This window comes from Trachypithecus francoisi, unplaced genomic scaffold (assembly GCF_009764315.1).
Source record: "Trachypithecus francoisi isolate TF-2019V2 unplaced genomic scaffold, Tfra_2.0 Lachesis_group9, whole genome shotgun sequence".
NCBI lineage: Eukaryota > Metazoa > Chordata > Mammalia > Primates > Cercopithecidae > Trachypithecus > Trachypithecus francoisi.
Window position 1 is genome coordinate 31748338 of NW_022681474.1, and position 19686 is coordinate 31768023.

General features: G+C 39.9%; 1 pseudogene across 1 annotated transcript in view; it reads left to right on the top strand.

Annotated features, from left to right (window-relative positions):
• Positions 1-19686, top strand: part of LOC117082233 — a 43801-nt pseudogene that overhangs the window by 5115 nt on the left and 19000 nt on the right. Inside the window, exons 2-3 of the transcript XR_004436529.1 lie at positions 16828-17057; positions 19376-19539. The product of XR_004436529.1 is annotated as a lysozyme-like protein 1 (transcript). The remainder of the gene's footprint in view (positions 1-16827; positions 17058-19375; positions 19540-19686) is intronic.

Here is a 19686-nt window from a genome sequence, read left to right on the forward strand (position 1 = left end):
AGGTGGCCCTCCCCAGTTCGAGTGGAGCTTTCATGCTGTGCCGTTAAACTGCACAGAGCTGCTGCCTCATGTGGTGGGAGGAAGTAGAGACAGTTGTACAGTTTGGAGGTGAGCAGGCCCTTGCTGGTTTAGGAGCAGGAGCTCTGACATCCCATAGGACACACTAAGAGAAGAACTGGTTCTGAACTGGGAACCCTGGTGGGATAGAGGCAACTGTAAGATATCTACATAGAGGTATTAATAAGGGGGAAAGGGAAAGAAAACATACCACACACACATAAACACACACACATCCTTCTCAAGGTGAGCACACATACACACACGTATCCTTCTTAAGGTGAGCACACACACACACACGTCCTTCTCAAGGTGAGCTTGAAAATCAAAGCAATAACAAGACACTATGAAACAAACAAACAAATATATGAATCCAGAACAGGGACGATTATAAAAGATAAGTACTGGCCGGGCGTGGTGGCTCAAGCCTGTAATCCCAGCACTTTGGGAGGCCGAGACAGGCGGATCACAAGGTCAGGAGATCGAGAACATCCTGGCTAACACGGTGAAACCCCGTCTCTACTAAAAAATACAAAAAACTAGCCAGGCGAGGTGGTGGGCGCCTGTAGTCCCAGCTACTCGGGAGGCTGAGGCAGGAGAATGACCTGAAAAAAAATAAATAAATAAATAAATAAATAAATAAAAGATAAGTACTACCACTCAAACAATAATATATTAACTGAAATTTAAAACTAAATAGAAGTGATAATAAATACTAGACTTGTCATAGCCATAATATTAAAGAGCTGTAATATACTGAATGATCCAAAATGAAGCACAGACAGATAAAGAAACCTAAAATATGAAAGAGAAGCCAGGAAACACAGAGAACAGATTGAGACCCTCTCTGATGGACATAATTGCAGTTCCAGAAGTAGAGAATATAGAAAATTCTCTATATTCTCTATATACGGTGGAGTGGCATTTTTGAGAAGGCAATGGCTTAACATTTTCCTGAATTAAAGGGGAAAAAAAGAGTGTTCATACATATAGTGCATGCCAACTGTGGACAGGACAAAAAAGAAATAAAACCACACCTGGACATTTTGTAGTGAAATTGTAGAACACCAAGGAAAAATAAACAACCTTTAGAAGTTATAAGGGAGAAATGACAGATGCGCTACACATTGGTAACACTAAGAGTACTGTCTTAGTTTTCTGTGCTATGTAAAAAATTACCACAAGCTTAGAGCTTAATCAACACACATTTCTTATCTCATTGTTTCTGTGGGTCGGGAGTTTGAACATGGCTTAGCTGGGTTCTCTGTAAGGCAGCCATTGAGGTGTCAGCCTGGCCTGGGTTCTCATCTGGAGGATCAATTGGGGAAGGATCTGCTGCTTCTAAGCCCACTCAGGTTGTTGGCAGAATTCACTTCCTTGCAACTGTAGGACTAATGGCTGCTTGCCTCTTCAAAGCAGCAAGGAGAGCAAGACTCCAGAGCCAATCTGCAATCAGTCAGTGTTATGTGACACAATGTGATCACAGGAATGGCATCCCATCACTCTTGCCATATTCTATTGGTTAGCAGAAAGTCACAGGTACAATCCACACTCAAAGGGAGGTGATTATTTAAGAGCTTGCACACCAGGAGTTAAGATTTGTGGAGGCTGCCTTGAGGTCTGCTTGCATAGGAAGTAGGCATCTCACCAGCAAGAGATACCAGAAGACAGTAGAGGAATAGCCTCAAAGTCATGGAGAAAATAATCGTCAGTCTGTACTGGGATGAAATTTCATTTAAATTGAGAGCCAAATAAAGTCATTTTCAAACACCTAAAAACTTAGAAAGGTGACTACTGTTTCTGACTTTTGGAACAGTATTTTAAAATTATTTTAAATAACAGTAACAAAGACAGTGGTAAAATATGTTGACATGGCTAACTACTATATTTAAATGTTAAATGATTGATTATATTTTGTCTTCATAGATATAGATCTAAAATTCCAGCTAGAAATATCATGAAGATGGGGAGATAAGATGGAAAGGAGGAGGGAATGCATGCTAACCGAGTAACAGAGCCTTTGTTGTTCAGAAGAAAGACAGAGGCACTGGATAACTTTAGACATCATTAGGAAAATGTAAAATAAAATATATATATTAAAACCAAATTTCACCAAAAAGTGAAGGAATACAAGTTGTAATATTCAAACCAGCCTAAGGGAGAGAAAAAAGCAAATTCAAAACAAGAACAATTAAATAAAAAGATTTTTTTTTTTCCGAGATGGAGTCTTGCTCTGTCACCCAGGCTGGAGTACAATGGTGTAATCTTGGCTCACTGCAACAGCTGCCTCCCAGGTTCAAGCGATTCTCCTGCCTCAGCCTCCCTAGTAGCTGGGATTACAGATGTGCACCATGACACCCAGCTAATTTTTGTATTTTTAGTAGAGATGGGTTTTGCCATGTTGGGCAGGCCAGTCTTGAACTCCTGACCTCAGGTGATCCACCTGCCTCAGCCTCCCAAAGTGCTGGCATTTACAGGCATAAGCCACCGTGCCTGGCCAAAAAAAATGTTTTTAACCATTTCAACAGATGTCAGGAAAGTAGGAAAATATATGCAAAAAAAAAAAAAAAGCATGGTTCAAAAAAGATAGCAGGAAGAAGTCCAATTAAACACAACAAATAAATGAAATATGATTACCCTCACCTATGAAAATACACTGACTGTAAAAGGCACAGTTAAAACATCTGGGGAAAGGTTTAAAATGAAGGAATTTTTTGAATTCATGAATTTCCAAAGCACCCTATTGCTTAGCCAATGATTCTCTAATGTCTAGTGAAGGATTTGATGAAAATGTGGATTCCTGGGCACTGCCTCAGAAATATTGGTTGAACAGGTCTGGTTTCTAAGCCAATCATCGGGATAATTAGTAAATTAGGTAGTTTTCTCTGATGAAGATGACCTGAATGCCAAGCTCTAGAAGATCAGGTTCTTCAGCAGCCTTCAGCCTAGCCATCTAAACTTTCCATCATCAGTTCATCTTACTTCTCTCGATTTAGCTTTCCCTGATCCCCTCACAAACCATATTTTTCCTTTTACCAAGAAGAGAAGGGAGGCGTGACTTTGTTACAGGAAAGGGGTCCATATTTAGACCCCAAGAGAGGGTTCTTGGATCTCACGCAAGAAAGAATTCAGGGCGAGTCCCTGGAGTAAAGTGAAAGCAAGTTTGTTAAAAAAAGTAAAGGAATAAAAGAATGGCTACTCATAGACAGAGCAGCCCTGAGGGCTGCCAGTTGCCCATTGTTATGGTTATTTCTTGATGATACGTTGAATAAGGGGTGGCTTATTCATGTCTCCCATTTTTAGACCATATAGAGTAACTTCCTGACATGGTCATGGCATCTGTGAACTGTCATGGCACTGGTGGGAGTGTAGCAGTGAGGACAACCAGAGGTCACTCTCATCACCATCTTGGTTTTGGTTTTGGTTGGCTTCTTTTTTTTTTTTTTGAGACAGAGTCTCGTTCTGTCGCCCATGCTGGAGTACAGTGGCGCAATCTCTGCTCACTGCAACCTCCACCTCCCTGGTTCAAGCGATTCTCCTGCCTCAGCCTCCTGAGTAGCTGAGATTACAGGCGCCCGCCACCATGCCCAGCTAATTTTTGTATTTTTAGTAGAGACAAGGTTTCACTATGTTGGCCAGGCTAGTCTTGAGCTCTTGACCTCAAGAGATCCACTTGCTTTGGCCTCCCAAGGTGCTAGGATTACAGGCATAAGCCACCACGCCCTGGCTGGCTTCTTTACTGCAACCTGTTTTTATCAGCGAGGTCTTTATGACCTATATCTTGTGCTGACCTCCTGTCTCATCCTATGATTAAGAATGCCTAATGATCTGGGAATACAGCCCAGTTGGTCTCAGTCTCATTTTACCCAGCTCCTATTCAAGATAGCGTTTGCTCTGATTCAAATGCCTCTGACAACTTGTCTAGTTTACTGCTTCCCAGGCTCAAAGCTACAAGAGTAGGTCCAGGGTGCTCTTCAGCCCTTGTTTCTGCAGCAGCAAAGATGAAAGTCAGACAAAATAAGCCAAAAAGTGCTGAACTATGACGGCTAAGTCCTTAGGGGTTTATTAGATTTTACTTTCCTGGGACATTGAGAAAAGTCTTCAGCTGAAGTCCATTAAGCAAATTGAAACACTGGAGAAAAATAAACATAGATTGATGTAGATAGCAGTTTTATGAGAGAAAGGAAGCAGTTAGTTCTAACAAAGCTCCCGTCTGTTACTTGGACTCTTGGATGCTCTTAAAACTCAAAAGATACTGTTCTTTCCAAGATATTTCTTTTATGACTGCTGACAATCATAAAAGAAAGTTAATAGAATTTTTTCCCCCAAATACAAAAGTTGGTACAACCTAAAATAAAAATATAATCACATTGTTTCTCAGTACAATTCCTGACACCAAGTCATTTGTCCTTGTGTCTCCAAACAGGGAATTAAATAATAAACCCAAGACTATGGTATATTGGGTACATGCTACATAGCGCTTGGACCTCAGATGAAACCAAACCACACTCATATACACTTCCTCCAAAGTAGAAACCTGTATGATAGAGAATCACTTCAAATTCATACTTTGGGGGAATTATTAGCAAAATCTGAAAAACAAGACATTTTATAATATTCCGAATCTTTAATAATGCAAAATACAAAAAAAATTTTGTTGCACACCTATGATATGCAATGCTTGGGCCTATGATGCATGCGAAGAAGATGAACAAAAGATTTATATGCAAATCATCTTTCTTGCAGATGATTCCATGCATTTATTTTAGACATTTAAAAATAAAGTCACCACTTGGACTTTGTCTCCAAGGCAAGGAATATTCCCTCAGGGCGATGACTCTCAAAGCTCTATGCATGCATATTTTCCTAAGGGACAGGGGTGAAGCCAGCGTTAGATTTTTCCATTTCACATTCTGTGGCATATTCAGAGGCCCTGCTCTCTTCCTCACCTTGCCCTGAGGTTATGGAAACAGAGCCTGGTGCCAGCCTCACTCTCCAGCAGATCCACATGCATGGGCTGGTTCCTCTCCAGAGGGCAGGACTGCAGAAGATGGAGGACGTGAAATACAGATGGAGTCCTTGGATTTTCTAAGCCAAGTAAATTCAATATTTCAAAACATTCTTACATTTTAAAAGGTTCAATCTTTCTAAATATTGCAAAATTCTTTACTTCCAAATATTTCCAGCCTTGCTTCACACTGAACATATATGTGCATAATTATAGACATTGCATATTTCCAAAGAAATAAGGGGGAGCAAAACCCCTGAGTCATCTAAACTCATTACAAGTGAGAGCTGTTGTTTTGCGGAGATGTCACGTTATTTTTTTAAAGGGAAAAAAAGCAAGTTGTACTAGTTTTGTAATAGATAAAAGCACAATTTCCTCTTTTGTGTGCAATTAGTTACAAAGGAGAGCATCTCAGAAATATAGATGGCCAAATTCTCCCTCAGCCCAAGTAAATATCTCCCCAAAAAGCCCATAATAATCTCAAAGCTAGCTGCTGCTCTCTTGACACTGAAAATTAAATTAATCTAATTATCCTTTCTAGCAGGGCTCAGGAGAGACATAACCAGTTTAAATCCACAGAAACCCCGAACTTCGTTTTTGCCAATCATTCTAACATTCCCTTGAAATCTTTCACAAGAGCTGCCTTAAAAAAACAAAATGGGCTAATTTGGCTCCTCCTGTGCCGTCTTTTCTCACTGGTTAGGGAAGACACTATGGTATGCATTGCGCAGAAACCAGAGACAAGAGGTTCAAATACTCCACAAACCAGATTACCAGCCAAAGGAAAAATCTAAAGGAGCGAGAGTTTCCCCAAATCCCCAAATGAAATTAGAAATAACAACCCCCTGGAAGTGCCCAAGGTCTTTAATACTTGTGGAATGCTTGGTTGAGTTAATATCAAATATTATGACCATATCTGGGTTAGCAGGCAGAATTCCCACTCCACCCTGGAGACTTGATTTTTCTCATGCAACCTCATTAGTGGCAGAGACTCTGCCATGAAAACCCAGATTTGCAATTAGCATTATCTCCTGTTAAAAAGACTATGTGTACCACAAGTGTAGAATTATATGCTGTGTAAAATATGAGGTATAATTATAAAATGGGGAGCTTGAGAGGTGGGGGTGCCTTCTTAAATGGGGCTGGTGACCCATTGCCCTTGGAGTAGAAGATAAATGGGGACCAGCCTTCTGAGCACTCAGAGGTTTGGGAGAGGTAAAGGGATCTGATTAAAGTAGATTGAGAAACTTTTTTTTACAGAGATTGTGAAAAAAATGACAGCTTCTAAGGGGGAGAGAATGCCTTTACTCAACATCAGCTACCATGAGCAGAACACTTCTCAATTACAGCTGACCCTTGAACACCAAGGGGTTGAACTGTGTGGGTCCACTTGCCTTCAATTTTTTTTCAATAAAAGTTGCATGTAGTATGCCTGCTTCTTCTGCTTCCCCTTCTACCTCCTCCACCTCTGCCATCACTGAGACAGCAAGATCAACCCCTCCTTTTCCCTTCCTCCTCATCTTACTCAACATGAAGACAACGAGGATGAAGACATTTACAATGGTCCACTTAATGAATAGTAACTATATTTCTTTTCCTTGTGATTTTCTTTTTCTTTCTTTCTTTCTTTTTCTTTCTTTTTTTTCCCAGAGTCTCACTGTGTCACCCAAGCTGGAGTGCAGTGACGTGATCACAGTTAACTGCAGTCTTGACCTCCTGGGCTCAAGTGACCCTCCCACCTCAAGCCTCTCAAGTGGATGGGACCTCAGGTGCAAGCCATCATGCCTGGCTAATTTTTGTATTTTTTGTAGCGACGCGGTCTCACTTTGTTGCCCAGGCTGATCTTGAGCTCCTGGCCTGAAGTAGTCTGCCTACCTCAGACTCCCAAAGTGCTGGGATTACAGGTGTGAGTCACCACACCCAGATGTGATTTTCTTAATAGCATTTTCTTTTCTCGAACTTCTTTTATTATAAGGATACAGAATAGAATGCATATACCCTACAAAATATGTGTGAATCAACTATTTATGAAGTCGGTGAGGCGTCCAGGCAACAGTAGGCTATTAGTTGTTACATTTAGGGGGACTCAAAAGTTATACATGGGTTTTTGGCTGTGTGAGAGTTGAGGTCCCTTTATTCAAGGATCAACTGTAATCTGAATGATGGATATTGGACAATGGCAGTAATTTGCTCTTCTTGTTTAGAATTGTGCTAGATGACTGCCATATTAACAAAGGAACATGATGACATGGGTTTTCATTTTACACTGATATGAGCTGGTTATGTGGACAGTTGCATCTCTGGATTAAATGATAGTTTATTATTATTCCTTTGTTGACTGAGCTCCCACAGCCATGTCCTATTAACTCAATATTCATTAAGCTCTGACTGGGTACCTGGCACTAGGACTCTCTTTCTCAGAGCAAGACACTCGATCACAAATACTGACTCAACAAGCACTTACCAAATGTATAACTCAGAGCCAAACTTTGTGCTACACATCAAAAAGGCAAAAAAGTAACTCCCTGGGTCTCAGCCTTTTTTTTTATCTGTAAAGGACGGTACTGGACCACAACAATTTTGGGGGGTTCCCTCCTGTTTTTTTAAAAAAATGAAATCTCATTTTTGGTTTTATTATTTGTTTATAAATAATTACCTTTAATTTATAAACTTCAAGAACCTAGATTCATTATTGTGGCTTCTCCTGATCTAAATTAGACATTTGAAAGGTCACCAGATGATTCCATGCTCACCGTTGGAGCCTGCCAGCGTTGGGAGATCAATGTGAACTGGAAATTTCAACACATGCTTACAAATTACTGCAAACCCCAGATACAATAAACACATGACAGAGAGGGAATTGAGATCCTTAGAATCATTTCATAAAACACCTTTCCCACTTGATAATGGCAACATAATCAGGATTCCAGCAGAGACAGGACCCTCCTGTGTGAGGAGGAGCTCAAGGCTGGAGGTGGTGGGGTTGGTGCCTCCTGTCCCTCTTTATCCATCTCAAAGTAACAATCATTTTGCCATTGACAGGAGCCCGCAGTTGTAAGCCTGCTGGGTTTCTGATTTTTCTTATTCTGGGAGTGCATGGTTGGATTAAATGATGGAAAAAATCATGCCACACAGACATTTTCCTTTGAAGACGTTAAGGAGAGTTCAGCCACAGTGCAAGTTCTTTCTGCATTTATCTTGGACTTAAAAAAAATTGGAAATGGCTATAACATGACATGCTGACATATAAGAATAAAAATGGGAAAGATCTGTAAAGATGTTGGCAAAGAAAAGAGGTCTACCAATGAGTGGGCATTTGTAGGAAAAAAGTAGCAAAATTCATTGGGCATAGGACTGAATGTTCACACACACACACACACACACACACAAATACATACTCACATGCAGACACACTCATAGCAGGAGAGATTCTTCAAGGGTTAGAGCACCAATAACTCAAGAAATTCCTGGAGTACCACAAAGGTAGTGAATTTGTGTTTCATGGAGTAATGCATGTTATCCTACTGTCCCGAACTGTGTGTGCCTAAAGGATTTTGGAGTGTTTGGGATCCTGGAAAATTTCTGCAAGCATTTGGCAAATGTCGAAAATGTCAAGGAATTGAAATAATTTTTAAAAGACCCAGTGCAAGATGAGTGTGGCATGGAAGATGCTGAAGGATTCATGTCATATCCATCCACCTGCCTCCAGGCTAAACAGCCTGCAGAAAAGCTGTTTAACTTAGCAGGCTCGAAAGTAACAGTTATTAACATTGTGGAAGTCCCACATTCCTTTGAAAATTTGGTCACATTTAGAGTGTGTCCCCAGAAAAATGAACATGAATACTCCCACTTAGCATAAATTTACAGGTTTTTCAGATTACTTGACGCCTTGGACTAAGAACTCCTACCCTTAATAGAAAATACCCCTAGAACTTATTGATGAATTAATCTTTATGCTGAAGAGCCTCACATTTCTTCACCAAAATAACTCAAACCTACCTGATACTTCTGTCTAAGGCTTCATTTTTTTTTTCACCATGGGGATGGGGTAACAATAACATTCATAATAGTGATATCTCTACTAATGATCGTAATAACCATATATGTTGAGCTCTTGTCATGTGCCAGGAACTATTCTAACAGTTTTTATGGTAACAATTGGTCATTGGCAGGGCACAAGTTAATATCCTAAAAATCTGATGTCAGAGCTTGCATTCTTAACCTTCTAGATTCTTCTACCCATGAAAATGTTCCTTTTCTATGCATGACAATGGAAACTGTTGAACAACACACACGATACAAAACTATAAACTGTATTAAAAAGAAATTTTTTTTGAAACAGGGAATCACCTACCACATTTGTCTGTCACTTAGGCTGGAGTGCAGTGGCACAATTGTAGTTTACTATAACCTCGAAGTTCTGGGCTCAAGAGACACGCCGGCCTTGGCCTCCTGAGTAGCTGGGACTACAGGTGCATGCAACTATGCTCAGCTAATTTCTCAATTTTTTTTTTTTTTTTTTTTGGCAGAGACAAGGTCTCACTACGCTACCCAGGCTAATCTTGAACTCCTGGCCTACAGTTATCTTCCTACCTTGACCTTTTGAAGCTCTGGAGCTGTAGGCATGAGCCACAGTGCCCAGCCTTAAAAAAAAAAAAAATTATCCTTTTTGCTTATCATTTTAAAGAACTCTAGATGGTTACCTAGGGTTGTGGTCAAGATGCACATCCTTTTGTGAGGATGGACTACTTTGCAGTTCCAGTGGCCAGCTGCTACTCACCAAGTTCGTAATTGGAACCCTACAAAAATCTAAGAAAGAGTGTAGTATTGACATAGTATGATGTCAAGGTATATGGATGGGTCTCAAATGACCACTGGAGTAATCCAACCTGTTTGATCACTTTTAGAAACATCTAGAGAGCAAAGACCAGCTCTTTCCTGTGATATAGTTGGTGCTTCTTTTGTGTTTGACTTTTTGAAATAAGCTTAACCAGCAATGGTAGTGTCTATTGTACAAGTCTAAAATAGTGGAGGTGGTAGCGGAATATATACAGTGGGATGGGCTAAGGCTTACGACTTGGCAAGGAAGTTTGATTTCCTGTAAATCCATCTCTGTGTTTATAACACATTCTATGCTGTATTAATCCTGGTGGTACAATCTTAGTTATGTCAGGAAACTTACCCAGTGCACTTGACTTAGAGATGCAATACCTGTGGGCACCCTTGAAACTTAGAGCCATGTGCTACAGTCCCCAAAGTTCCCTAGAGTAGTCTTAGATTCAGCCCTATCTGTCACCCTAATGGCATAATGACTCCCCCACTGGTCTATAACAGTGTCAGAAATCTGACTAGTAGGAGTTCATTGATTTGGGTTAAGGGGTTTTTTTTTTTGTTTTTAAACAGATTTGAAACCAAGTCTTATTCGGAGCTGAAATATTCAAGATCCTTCCACTTCCCCTACACCACAAAACGTAGAGCTGCAGAGCAAGTTGGATGCCCTGGCAACAGGAGTGGGTCTGTCCATTCCCAGGGTGGCTCATACCTCCTGGTGTGGGACTTCGGGAACAGGGGCATCCATCCTAAGGCAACTTCATGAGGCCTTTAGTCTCAGAAGAACTAAAGTTTTCACAGTCTGAAAACAGGTTTTGGGGAAAGAAAACCACAGTATTTTGAAGATGTCTCAATTCATACTGCCATTCTCTTGGGAAAAGTTACACATTGAGTCAACCTCAGTGATTAATTCCCAATCGTAAATTCATTTGTCAAGTTGGCCAGCTGAGCCCACAGGAAAGTGGCCATCCACAATGTCAAGGTTAATAGAAGATGGAGAGGACTAGCTATTTCAGATATTCTCACACTTTAGTGGGTATTAGGATCACCTGGGGAGTATGTCAAATCTCAGATTCCTAGAGGCCACCACACCCTTAATTCTGATTCTGCATACCTAGTCTGAGATCAAGAAAATTTTATTTTAACACGTTTTTCAGGTGAGGTTCCCAGGCTGGTGGTGAGAACTACACTTTGAAAAACACTGGTAAAAACACTGTAGACCCTGTTATAGGAAATATCCAGAACAGGTAAATCCACAGGGACAGAACACAGATCAGTGGGTACCAGGGCTGGGAAAAGAGGAAATGGGAAGTGAATTAATGGGAACAGAGCTTCCTTTTGGGAGATGAAAAAGTTATGGAACCAGAGAGAATGGATGGATGCGTGCTGTGAATGTACTTAATGACTCTCATTGTATACTTTAAAATGGTTAAAACAGTACATTTTATGTAATGTCTATTTTACCACAATTTTTAAAATAAATAAAAACACTGCACACATTTAAGACCTCTGCTGCCATCATCACCACTGAGCTGACCAAGTCTATGTTTGATTTGCTTCGTGTTTCTGCGTGGTCTCAGCTTTGTGGCTGGTGACTCCATGCAGGTAAATGTGTAAGTCAGCTTAGGAGCTTGAGTCTTTACCCCTGTGTTGTTTGGCTCTTGTGTCTTCATCTTACTTTCTATGGCCCCCAGATAAGAAGATGGAGAATAATGTATCTATTTGCTCCTTTCAGTTTACTGCAATATGTGGTCATTTAGATGGCACAGGATATCACCAGTGCGGTCCTATTTTATACAAAAATAAGTAGGATGAGACTGTATCTGTAGAGTGAAATTAATACAGTTAATTTGATTAACATGAGACCTTTAAATAATAGAACCTTCACAACAATTGATCATGAGAAGAGGAGCGACTTTGAAAACCTTTTGTGGCACATGTCTGCTGGGTTTCTCACTGGCAATGCAGTTACAATCATTGGCCACTGTAGAGATTAGTCACTTTTATTTTATAATAATCAAGCAATTCAAATCCGCTCACCTTCTCCGTGATAAGTGGCTATCAACAGTATGTTAGCTCACAGATTTTTTAACTTACTTTGAAATCATTTTAGATTGACAGAAAAGTCGTGCAGAGTCCAGAGTCCCACATACCCTTTTCCCAGCTTCCCTAACACGAACATCTTACACGTCCACAGCACGTCTGCCAAGACCAAGAAATTAACATTGGTGTAATGCGTTAACTGCAGGCTTTATGCAGCTTTCACTCATTTTTCTAATATTGTCCTTTTTCTATCCCAGGATCCAATCCAGGACACTGCATTGTTTTTAGTTCTCATACTTCCTTAGTCTCTTCCAGTCTAGCGTTTTCTCAGCCTTGCTTTTCTTGACTTTGACATACTTGAGGAGCAGTGGTCAGGTATTTTGTGGATGTCCATCCTTTGGGGTTTTATTAACATTTTCTCGTGATTCGAGTGGGGTTATGGATTTTGGGGAAAGAAAACCACAGAGGTGAAGTGCCCTTCTCGTCACGTCCTATCAGGGGGACCTACCATGACTCATCCCTGGTAAGGTTAACCTGGATCACTTGGCTAAGACAGAGTCCGCTGGGTTTCTTCACCAGAAAGTCCCCATTTTCCCCTTTCTGTATTCTATCCATGGGAAGCAAGTCAGTCAGTCCACCCCCTACTCAAAGGGAGGAGAATTAAGCTCCATTTCCTGGAGGGGGATTATCTACATAGATTACTTAGAATTCTTCTGTGAGACAGACTTGTTTCTTGTCCTCAGATATTTATTTATTCAGTCATTTATTTATATCAGTATGTCCTCATATATATTTATTTTATTCTGTGTGTTAGAATCCAGTGCGATCGTTATTTATTTTGTTGTGCGATTGTCCCAGTTTAGGCCATCGGGGCTTTTCTCAGTTTAGTTCCTGTGTCCCTTAGACGTGTGCCTCCCCCACCCTCAGCATTTCCTTATTCTCTGGCACCAACAAGATACTCTAAGCTCATTTTGCATTTTCCCTGACTCAGTCCTGAAATTAGCTTATTTTCTAAGGAGTCCTGGTTTCGTTTTTTACTGGAGAATGAAATGGTATTAGAAGCAAGTCTGTGTGTTGAGAATGCTCATAGCTACTGGAGTGCCACTGTTTCTAGGTAGATGGACAGATTTATATTCATGTCTCCGACTCTAATCCAGTGTCACAGAGTTCAATTCTAGTCTTTTTCTTTTGCTTATTTTTAACTTCTCTCTCTGACAGTGTGAAATCTGGCTCCCATTATCTGCAATTTTTTTCCTCATTTGTTTAATGCTAGTTTACATGTAGTTTCAGAATTGCTAACACTTACCCCAGTGAGAAGTGAATTCACCAACTGGAGTACAGTGTTTATGTACAGACTGCTTTGTCTTTAAACTTTAAATATTCAGTCAAAACACTGTTTTCTAAAGTTACCTGGATCCGCATCTCTTTTCCCATGCCTTCAGTAAGGTTATGTCATACGTTTGTAATAGTTAGGTCTTTTTGTCACAGACTAAATTCTATCCTGGTATTCTCCAACATCCTGGGTGATTTTTTAAAGTTTACATACAATGAACTTCCCCCGTTGTGGTGTATGGGTCTATAGGTTTTGACAAATTCATGAAGCCGTGTATCCACTACCTTAGTATCATAGAGAACAGTTCCAATGACCTAAAATAAAATAGAATGTGTGTGGTTCTTTTGTAGTCAATTTCTCCTCTAACCCTTGACAATCACTAAACTGTTTTCCATCCCCATAAATTTTGCCTTTTCCATAATGTCATATATATGGAATTATATATAATATGTAATCTTTTGGGTCTGGCTTCTTTTACTTAGCAAAACGCATTTAAGAGTAATCCACATTGTTGCGGGAATCAAATAGCTCATTCCTTCCATTGCTGAGTAGTATTCCATTGTATGGATAGATCACGGTTTGTAAATATACTTGCCTGCTGAAGGTCATCTTTGTTGCTTCCAGTTTTCAGTGATTATGAATAAAGCTGCTATAAACATGGGTTAGCTTGCTTTTGTGTGAGTGTAAGTTTTTTATTCACTTGAATAAATACATAGGAGTGTGATTGTCGGTTTATATGATAAGTCTACATTTAATTTTATGAGAAACTGACTAGCTGTTTTCCAAAGTGATGTACCACTTTGCATTTCCACTAGTGATAAATCGGAGTTCTTACGGTTCTGTGTATTCATCATTTGATGTTATCTAATTGATTTTAGCAACTCTGATTAGTGAGAAGTGACATCTAATTGTGGTTTTAATTTACACTTCCCTGGTGACAATGATATTGATCATCTTTTCATATGCCTATTTGTCATTTGTATATCTTCTCTGAAGTATCTGCTTAAATCATTTGCCAATTTGTTTAATTGGGCCATATGCTTGCTTATAGTCGAATTTTAAGAGTCTTTTGCATATTCTGAATACAAGGCTTTCATTAGACATTGATTTGTAAATATTCCTTCCAATCTGTAGCTAATCTTTTCATTCCCCTAACAGTGTCTTTCGAAGAGCAAAAGTTTTAAATTTTGATCAAGTCCAACTAATTGTTTTTTTTCGTCCTTCCACGGATTGTGCTTTTGATGTTATATTTAAAATTTCATTGCCAAACCCAAGGTCCTGCAGATTTTTTTGTTTACTTAAAGAATTTCATTGTTTCACTTTTTACATTTAGGCTTTTGATCCACCTTGAATGAATTTTATTTGAGATACAAGGTATGTATTCTTCTATACTTTATGCCTTGCTTTATTTTTGTTGTTATTTTTGTTGTTTTGCACATAGACAGTCTTATTTTAGTACCATTTGTTGAATGGAACATCATCTTTCCATTGAATTTAATTTGCATCTTTATAAAAAGTTAGTTGACTACATACGTGCAGCACTATTTCTAGGCTCTCTATTTTGTTTCACTGTTCTATGTGTCTATCTTTCCACCAATATCATTCTATCTTGAGTACTACAGCTTTATATTAAGTTCTAAATTCAAGTAATATGAGTCCTTTAATTTTGTTCTTCTTTTGAATAGTTTTGCCTATTCTAGTCCCTTTGCCTTTTCACATAAGTTTTAGGATCCTCTTATTGATCTTTGCTAAACAATTTTCTGGGACTTTAAATGGGATTGCATTAAATCTATAGATTAAATCTTAATAATATTGACTCACCAAATTCATGAATATGGTATATCTTTTCAATTTTTTTTTTTTTTTTTTTTTTGAGACGGAGTCTCGCTCTGCCGCCCAGGCTGGAGTGCAGTGGCCGGATCTCAGCTCACTGCAAGCTCCGCCTCCCGGGTTTACGCCATTCTCCTGCCTCAGCCTCCCGAGTAGCTGGGACTACAGGCGCCCGCCACATCGCCCGGCTAGTTTTTTGTATTTTTTAGTAGAGACGGGGTTTCACCGTGTTAGCCAGGATGATCTCGATCTCCTAACCTTGTGATCCGCCCGTCTCAGCCTCCCAAAGTGCTGGGATTACAGGCTTGAGCCACCACGCCTGGCCTATCTTTTCAATTTAATCAGGTCTTCTTTAATTTTTCATCTGTCTTATAGTTTTCAGCATACACATCCTGCACATATTTGGTTAGGTTTAAATTTAAGTACTTCATTTGTGTTTGTGTACTATTGTAAATGTTTTTTTTATTTCAAATTCTTATTTTATATTCCTAGTATACAAGACTGTAAATGACTTTTGTTTATTTACATTGTATCTGAAAACTTGCTAAACAAGCATTTTTGAAAAAGAAAAAGACAATCTATCTCTATTTTCTCACTGATTGTACAATCCCTATTTCAAAATATTTTGAAAAAGAGGTTTGAGGGAAAAATCTATACATTTTCTCATATTATAGACAGTTCACAAGAAAAGGCTCACAAATGGCTTCTAAAGATAAACAAAAAAGACCCTCAAGAAGCTTGAAATAACAAAAGTTGAAATTAAACTCTGCTGAATTATGTTTCATCTCTAATATTGACAAATATTGAAACATTTGATAACACAGTGTGCTATCTTCCTCATACAAGCCCATGTGAAAGGTAATTTGGCAAATATCTAGCAAAATTACAAAATTATACCCTTTGATCCAGCAAGATATTCTTGAAAAGGTACAAGTGACATATGTACAAAATTACTGGCTGTAATATGTTTATAATAGAAGTATAAAATAAGTGTGCATCAATATGAAGTTGGCTATGTTATGTTGTATGTGCACAATGTAATACTACATGAACTTAAAAATGGATTTCAACAAAACCTTTGCATTATTGGCAGATGGAATTTAAGAAAATATAACGATTAGTTAGGTGCAGCCAACAATAAACTTCTACTTAGATCTACATATTCCAATGAGAATTCATTTTAAACGTGTCACTAAATTTGTACATTGAAATAGACTTTGAAAACAGCTCTTTAGTTACTGATTCACAAAGTGTTAAACCAAATTTTTCAAAAATAATAAAATCATGTTATTAGAAAAATATTTTATTAATAATAATTTGACTATAGCAAAGAAATGTGCTATTAATAAGTTTTTAATGTTAATTTCACCTCTATGTCATTAATTTTCAAATTTTAGTTTTGTGTATGTTGATAATTTATGTAGCATATTAGTACAGAGGTACAGAAGTATGATTTGTAATGTGAAGTCCATCTAAAGAGGATACAAGCTTAACTTCCTTTATTAATGAAATTTGTGATAAAGTTTGCAGACTGTTGCCTTAAAGAAGAACTGTCAGTTGGATGGGAGGCCCTGGCCAAGTTGTGTAGTGAGGAGGTTTGTTGAAGGGAAAAGAGAAAAAACAAGAGGTATTAAGCCCCAGAACACAGTTATCACTTGCCTCAGAACACAAGCATGCAGGATGATATAGCTTTTAGTCCCAAGAAGTAGAATTCTAGCATCTCTAGGTGGTGAGAAACAAAGGATTAAGAATTTTTCTTTCTCTGACATTCTAAAGAATAGTTCTGGAGCTAGGAAAGGATTACTTGCGCCTTGTGAGAATCAGACATGGCTTCAGGGGATACAGGACGCTCACCTGAGCTGCCAGTCACCGACTGAGTAAGTGGAGCAGTGTTTCTTCCGCAGGCTCACCTGAGAAACTGGCCTCTGGGGCAGGCACCGGGAATCTGCCTTTTCAGTAAGACCTGAATTACTCTTATGAAGCCACCTGTCCCTGAGAAACAGCAATGGCAGGTTCTTGAAGGATGTGGAACATGATGCTTGGGGTTATAAATGCTGCAGGTTTTCTTTTGACTTGTTTGAAATCAGTAAAATTCTAAGGTAGGCGATGGAAACCAACTTTATTTGCATGCTCTGCATCATTTTTTTTTTTTTTTAGACAGAGTCTCTCATTCTGCTGCCCAGGCTGGAGTGCAGTGTCACAATCATGGTTCATTATAGCCTCAACCTCCCAGCCTCAAGTGATCCTTTCACCTCACAGTAGCTAGGACCACAGGCGCACACTACCATGCCTGGCTAATTTTTGTATATTTTGTAGGGACAGAGTCTACCTTTGTTGGCCAGGCTGGTCTCAAACTCCTGGTTTCAAGCAATCTGCCTGCCTCAGCCTCCCAAAGTGCTTAGATTACAGGTATCAGCCGCCATGCCTGGCCTTAGCTCTGCATCTTAAACTTCGTTTGTCTGTCCCTCACAGCTTAACACAATGCTGTACACCACGGACTGGCATGCTTTCTCTGAAAAGGGCCAGATAATAATATGTTAAGCTTTGTGGTCTATGCAGCCTCTAACACAATTCCTCAGCTCTGCCACTGTAGTTGGAAATCAGCCACTAATGATATATTACCAAATGGGTGCAGCTATGTTTCAATCAAAGTTGACATACAAAAGCAGGCCTGGTTTGCCCACCCTTGCTATTTATGTTTGTAATGTACATACCCCTCATGCAATGCAGTTCCTTACCTTATTGCTTAGTCACCTTAAAGCCCTGCTTGTTACTTGGTGCGGTGGCCTTGCTGATGACTACTTAGCCCTGTTTTGGGCCTAGCCTTTCAATGCAGCAATCCAGCCCCAGGGAGAGAAACTAATGACTGGAGAAGTTTCTAGGCAAGTGCAGAAAATGACACGGGATGAACATATGTAGGAACATCAAGTTCAGGATCCCGAGCAGGTGTCAGAAATTTCACTTCACCCCATCCCAGCAAGGCTGCTGTATTTGGGGAAGACATTCTTTTAAGAGAGGAGGATATTGTGGAAAATCAGTAGGCAGCAGGAGACAGCACTCTTGATCCTACTCCCATTTCAAATGCTTCCCTGGGGGCCTCTTTATTGCCCCTCTGCTCCCCCAGGTGCTTTCCTCCTTTCGTGAGGCATTGTCCTCCATCCCTCTTGCTCCCCAGTCAGGCGCCAGACTTTTAGGAGGCCCCCCAGAGCACTGGCGGGTGAAGCCTAGCAAAGCAATGCATTTGCCATCTAAGATAAAACACTGATACTTTGGAAGCAACGCTCCCACATTTTGAATTGCATCAAGAAAAGAAAATGAAAGATTAAGTGCTTAATCTTCACCCTTCAATAAACCCCCAAACAATGAATCTTAAAGTTGTCCCTACAGGCCCACATGTCTTTCATCTCTGGCTGAAATGGGGTGTCTGTTTCTACACATCCAGTTGATCCTTGAACAAATGCAGGGGCCAGGGGTGCCAACCCCTGCTCAGTTGAAAATCTCGCACTTAACTTTTGACTCCCCAGAAGCTTAACGACTAATAACTTACTGCTGACTGGAAGCCTTATTGATAACATAAACGCCAATAAACACATATTTTGTATGTTCTATGTCTATAATGGATTCTTACAATAAAGTAAGCTAGAGAAAAGAAAATGTTATTAAGCAAATCATAAGGAAGAGAAGATATATTATTTGTAAATATTAGCTATTTGCTAACAGTAAATATTTACTATTATATTATATTCACTATTTGTTAAGTGGAAGTGGATCATCATAAAGGCCTTCATCCTGGTTGTCTTCACACTGAGCAGACTGAGGTGGAGGAAGAGGAGGGGTTGGTCTTGCTGTCTCAAGGGTGGCAGAGGCAGAAGAAAATTCAGGTATAAATGGATCCACGCAGTTCAAACCTATGTTGTTCAAGGGTCAGCAGTATAGGGAATGTTTCACCCTTGTATTCTATTCTTTATTCATAGAATTAAAATAGAAATCCTGAAAATGCCCCCTGTGGGTTTCACCTGAAGGGTTAATTTTTTCACTTGCTTAACCCTGAGAACACAGCATTGACTTGAAAGTTACTGTATGGAAAAGCACTAAGGAAACAGCCTTCAGTCGCTTTCCTTCCCTGGACTGTAGAGTGGCCGGTTTTGCCTGATGGTGGCTCCGAATGACCAAAGTGACAGGCAGCATCTAGGCAGGGCCGTGCGCAGTCACCGCCGCTGGATTTCAAAGTTTCCGAATCAAGATCTTCTGACTCGGTCTCCGCTCTTTGGCAGGTTCTGTCTCCAGCAGACTTTGAGGATGAAGGCTGCGGGTATTCTGACCCTCATTGGCTGCCTGGTCACAGGCGCTGAGTCCAAAATCTACACTCGTTGCAAACTGGCAAAAATATTCTCGAGGGCTGGCCTGGACAACTACGGGGGCTTCAGCCTTGGAAACTGTGAGATTCTTTCTTTCCTTCTCTCTCTGTCCTTGACCTCTCCCCTGAGATGCTGAAGATCCTGGCCACACTCCCTGCTGTGTCTTCCCAGCTAACCATGCTCCGCCCTCACTGCACCCAGGGGTGGCTGCTGGCCTAACTGTGGCT